The 6000-nt window shown below is 37.1% G+C and overlaps 1 protein-coding gene across 1 annotated transcript in view; it reads left to right on the top strand.

Annotated features, from left to right (window-relative positions):
* The first annotated feature begins 2359 nt into the window (after positions 1-2359).
* ADGRA1 (adhesion G protein-coupled receptor A1) overlaps positions 2360-6000 on the top strand; it is a 156892-nt gene continuing 153251 nt past the window's right edge. The window contains exon 1 of the mRNA XM_075154773.1: positions 2360-2607. The gene's annotated coding sequence lies outside the window, so the exon portion shown is untranslated. The remainder of the gene's footprint in view (positions 2608-6000) is intronic.

The raw sequence follows: 6000 nt of genomic DNA, 5'->3' as shown, positions 1-6000 counted from the left end.
CCCAGGCTCAATGAATTATTTTGGCATTGTAGGCTGAGGTCAAAGGTTGTATTTTAGGAATTATTGTGCAGGATGTTCATGTTAGTGTGTTCATAAATCACATATGTGAGTCCTCAGTATTTTTATTACCATCAGAATTTTTTGCGATGATGACAAAGTATCAGAGGTAGTAATTTTCTTGTCCTGCCTAAGGAGACCATAGCAGAAAAAAGAAAATAAGGTTTTCCTTTATTCCTTATTATCCTATAAAAGGTGATCTTCTTTCTTTAGATGCAGAGCTTCTATTTCAATTACCTTTCCTAAAATACACCTTTTCAATGTTCTGCTACCGATTTAAAGAAATACCATTAATCTCACAATGTATAGAAAATATTTTACAGAAAATGTGTTAAGGTAGTTTCAGGATCTAGAAATAAAAATGGAAGAAAACAAATACTTTGTAGAGATTCAGTCTCTACAGAGACTGTAGGATTGAAGGATATAACCTTCAATCACTGTCAAATCTATGAAATTAGCAGGCTTTCAGCATTCCCAAAAATGCATACGCCTTCCAAATTTACAACACTATTTATTTTCTAATTGTGTTTAGGCATTTGGGTATGTAATGATGGCAGCTGGTTTTTATAAGATTCTGCTTAGAATAAGAATATGCAATTTTCTTATTATTAGGGTATTTCTTGGGGAAAGACAGGAGAGAGAAAATTCATAAAATAAAGATGGTGAAATGTACTCCACTATTAAAAAGTAGAAAGAGCTATTGAGATAAATATTTAATGTTGGGTAAAGATCTAGAGAGTAAAGACAACTTGTGGAAGAGGCAGAAGGAAGTAGGGATAAGGAAATGAGAAATCATAGGGACGGTTGAACTTCAGGAGAAAGTGACAAGATTTTGGTAGCAAGGGGCTACAGGGGCGGCTTCGGTGAGAAGCTGCCAGAAGCTTCCCCTATGTCCGATAGAGCCAATGCCAGCTGGTTCCAAGACGGACCCACCACTGGCCAAGGCTGAGCCCATCAGCGATGGTGGGTAGCGCCCCTGTGATAACATATTTAAGAAGGGGGAAAAAAACTTCTGCGCAATTGCAGCTGGAAAGAGGAGTGAGAATATTGAGAGAAACAACTCTGCAGACACCAAGGTAGGTGAAGGATGAGGGGGAGGAGGTGCTCCAGGTGCAAGAGAGATTCGCCTGCAGCCTGTGGTTGAAGACCATGGTGAGGCAGGCTGTCCCCCTGCAGCCCATGGAGGTTAACGGTGGAGCAAATATCCACCTGCAGCCCATGGAGGACCCCATGCTGGAGCAGGTGGATGCCCGAAGGAGGCTGTGACCCCATGGGAAGCCTGCGCTGGAGCAGGCTCCTGGCAGGACCTGTGGATGCATGGAGAGAGTAGCCCATGCTGGAGCAGGTTTGCTGGCAGGACTTGTGACCCCACAGGGGACCCATGCTGGAGCAGTTCATGAAGAACTGTAGCCCATGGGAAGGACTCCCATTGGAGAATTTTGTGGAGAACTGTCTCCCATGGGACGGACCCTATGCTGGAGCAGGGAAAGAGTGTGAGGAGTCCTCTCCCTGCGGAGGAAGGAGCGGCAGAAACAATGTGTGATGAACTGACCACAACGCCCATTTCCCGTCCCCCTACGCTGCTGGCTGGGAGGAGGTAGAGAAAATTGGGAGTATGTCTCATTATCCTACTCTGATTTGATTGGTAATAAATTAAACTAATTTCCCCAAGTCAAGTCTGTTTTGCCCGGGACAGTAATTGGTGAGTGATCTCTCCCTGTCCTTATCTCGACCCATGAGCCTTTCATTATATTTTTTCTCCCCTGTCCAGCTGAGGAGGGGAGTGATAGACCGGCTTTGGTGGGCACCTGGTGTCCAGCCAGGGTCAACCCACCACAGTACATGAGATACTTTAGGCTCTATAGAGTGAGTAAATATTGTTCTGGAGCACAGTGGGAATTTCGTCCAGTGATAGTGAAGTTGTCTTATAAAAGTTAACTGTACCTATATTAATACCTGTATTTTTTCTTTAATTGGAAGACTGATTTTTTTTCTGTGCTAAAGTATCCTGCTTTGAGTAGGAGGGTGGACTGGAGAGATCCCTTCCAACCTCACTTGTACTGTGAACTATTCTGTGAAACCCATTTTCTGTAGATATTCTAGTAATCCTGTAGTTATCTGGGCTCACACCAATGAAAGAAATGTGATCCCTAGAATTCACAACATGATCAGACTTAAATGGGTACTTTGAGGGCACATCTTTTATATTAGTGCTTTAATGTTAAGATCTTGGAAGCTAGAATTGTATACAATTAGTTCACTTAACAATATTCACGGCAGAAATTCATTGTGAGGGTTTTTTTCCTTTTTTTTTTGTTATTTTGTTTTCCCTGCAGCTGGGCCTCTGGAACTTCCTCTTTTTGAGCTGATCCCATCACAAAGACAAGTGGTTTTTCATGGAGACCGCTTGCCATTTCAGTGTACTGCAACATATGTTGACAATACCACCCAAGTACATTGGTACCATGCTGGTCGTCTGATCGAAACAGATGAAGAGAGTGGCATATTTGTGGAGGACAGCATTATTCATGACTGCTGCTTAATTACACGGTAACGTATACTCCTTGTAATAGTCAGACTTGTAGGCAAGGTGAACAGATGCAACACTTGCAATAAGCTTCATTAAAACATGTATCAGGAGTTATTTTATTTGAAGCAATTCAATTGCATGCTTGAATCGGAACACACACAGGTATAAGTTTTTCATGGCTATGAATGGCTGTGGTTCCAAATCGTATTTCTTGTCTCTAACTATCCAGATTTGAGCAACTATGGATTTGAAACAGATAAAAACAGTGTTTCTTACACAGTAAACCATGAAAAAAACCTGAACTTAGAATAGCTTCAGTAGCATATGAGAGTGACTACAGCCAAACTACTTCCTGACACCATCTAGAAGATTGATCTACCATAGTGATCTACCTGTGAAGAACTATCAATTTAAAAGTCTTGGATTAATTTTTGTAGGCTCCAATATACTGGATTCTATATTCTTTAGTTAAGTAATCTCATATTTGTTTCTTATTAAAATTTTTCTCAACTTTCTATGGCTTTTACCATCTGTGTGCCTCTGTGTGCTTGAGAGACAGAGATCTACAGAAACCTTTGCTGATGTGAAAAATGCAAGAGGATTGAAGTAGAATAGGCTTCTATAAAAGAAGTGATAACTAATATTTGGCAATGACCATATCATTCCAGTTTTGCTTCAGTTTCCCTTTTAAATCTTATTTAATAAATTATTATAAATCTCTGTTTATTTTTGGTTTTCATCACGGAGTATGGGCTTGTCACTAAGAGCTGCTAAGCTGTTGCACGCATCCTTTTGTCTTCTGCCAATTTCCATCATTGATCAAAAAAAGAGTCTGATTCTGTGTCTATGCTCTGCCTTTCTCTTTGTAGAAGATGGAGTGAAAATAGCTATGCTAATTAGCTTTGGATCATCATTAACATCTTTTCACTCAACCAGTTTCTATTAATATAATTGACCTGAAATGCTTCTTGAACTACCAAATGAAAGTTATGAAGGGAGACAAATTAATTCTTCTCCACTGGGGTCTTTCAGCGTTATTGATTTTAATTTCATCTCCTCACTGATTGTTTGACCCCTTTTGGAGTCCTATAGATCTAGAGGCGTAGGTCTGGCCTATGCTCACATCTGCTGGCTTTCTTCTAATACCAGTGTGTATGACTGTAGCGGATAATGAAAAAGACTATTAGACCAATTGGTATGGTAATACCAAGTACATGAGCTATTATATAACTGCTGAGTCACTTAAATTAAAACATGTTCTTCTTATTTCCATGATATCAAAATTAAAAGACATACTGTTAATCTCATTATATTTTTCAACTGAATTATATTTTGTACTATATAAGCAATTTGTAGACCATAGTAATAAACTGAAATAAATAGTCTAAAAACGTTAAGATTTTCAAAATAGGTATCGTTTTTAAAAAGCTAGTTTAGAAGAAGCTTGACTGAATTTTACCTTATATTGCTTAATTTTTGCCAGACTATAAAATAAAAATCATTGTCTACCATAGCAATATTTTAATAAGGATGGTTGATCTGCTACCTACCTCATTTACTGTGCCATTAAATAGGTGACCTTGATGTCTGTGTTGCAGTATGCACTGGGACCACGTATTCAGAAAGAATGTTCTCTAAATACGTCATCATATTTGCTGGTATAGACTGGAAAAATACTTTGACTTGTCCAAGTTATGGGATACAGACTCTCAAAATGAGACAAAATATTTTTTGAATTAAACTCACAGTCTTTAAACAGCTTTTTAAAAGCTTAAAACATTTTAATTGTTCATTTTTTTGAGCTATATGTTTCACTTCACAATATAGTAGGGCATCAACACTGCATTTACTATACAGCATGGTCCTTATCCAGTCAAAAATGCTAATACTCAAGCAATCATGTCTCTGCTTTGATCAAGGGACTGATCAAAACTAACTTACTAAAGGCATGAGAGACCTATACTTTTGAAACTAGCTTTCAAAAACCATACTATTTTGAAGTCAATGATTTTTTTTAATGTAAATTATAGAGATGTCTTGTCTCTTCATGTTGAAAATGAGAAAACATTAGTCAATTTATGATTGTAAAAACTCTCTTCAGCATTTCTTAATTTTAATCCCATCATCATGACATGTATACTATAACTCCATTTATATCATTGTTATTACATGTTAAAATAATATGTAATAGCATGCTTATTACATGTTACAATAGTATGTATTAACATGCTTGTTACATGCTATTACACACTAATTTGTGATAGTTCTTAAGGCTAAATCACAGTTGTATGAGGCACTGTGAAACATCAGAAAGACTATGCCTCCCTGAGATTAACATATGTTAAGTATAAGATTTGGAGTAAAAATAAAGGTACTTTAAATCAGTTCTTACAATGTCATATTTTGCCTTTCTATACCTACTCTTTACAGCAAATGTCCACCCTCTGTGGCTTTCTGTGATTGCACTAAAGGACAGGCTTTGGCTTGTGCTGCTAAGCAATTTAAAGATTTCTAAAGCTAGTTTTGAACAAAGAGGTGAAGTCCTGTTCCAAAAGTCGCTTATTCAAACATTTTTAGGTGGTTATTTTATTGGGTAGTTCCAGATATTTCTGGACGTGGATTTACAACACAAATATCATACTAAACCCTTCTGTTTTATTAACTGCCACAGTAGAAGGATAAAATATCCAAATGTGTATTTTTTGTCTCCTATGATAAAGCAGAATGAACTAAAATAAATGTTTTTGTTACAATAATTAAACTAAAGTTTTGAACTGTATTCCGGCCTGTGACATTTTTCTTGGCAAAGAGTATTCCTTTATAGGAGATCTTGAGAAGGTGTTTTCAATTCTGCTGCTAGCTCGCATTTACCATTTCTTGCCAATGATAATAACATTTGATTTTGCTCATGTTGAATTTTCTGTCATTATGCCTGTGTATAAATGTCATAGTCATACATGAATATGTAAATGTGATGTGGAACTAATTTCCTATCATCTATGAATGGATCTAGCTGAAATTGTGACTTGTGATTCCATGAAGACAGCCTAATTTCTTAAGTCTGGAATATTAGATTATCAGTTTGATCACAATAAGCAGCAATGAAAAAATCCATATACCTGAAGCCACATAGAAGGCAGATTATGCATGATTCTCTGCAGCATAGCATCTTTCCCAACTTCCCCACTGTTCCCTTTCAGTGTTTGGAGAGGCTAGCAGGACAGTTATTAGAATATTAAACTAAAAAAGGAAACTATTTTAGTTTTATGAACAAGCAACTCCACAGTAGTAGAGAGACTTTACTTTTCAGGAAGTTTCTTATTTACCACATAGATTATAATGACAATTTTAAAGTCTTTTCAGTTCTATTCTGTAAATACTTGTTTAGAGTGTTTAACAATGCTTATGTCTCT

Source organism: Calonectris borealis, chromosome 7, assembly GCF_964195595.1.
Source record: "Calonectris borealis chromosome 7, bCalBor7.hap1.2, whole genome shotgun sequence".
NCBI lineage: Eukaryota > Metazoa > Chordata > Aves > Procellariiformes > Procellariidae > Calonectris > Calonectris borealis.
This window is presented reverse-complemented; position numbering and strand designations above follow the sequence as displayed.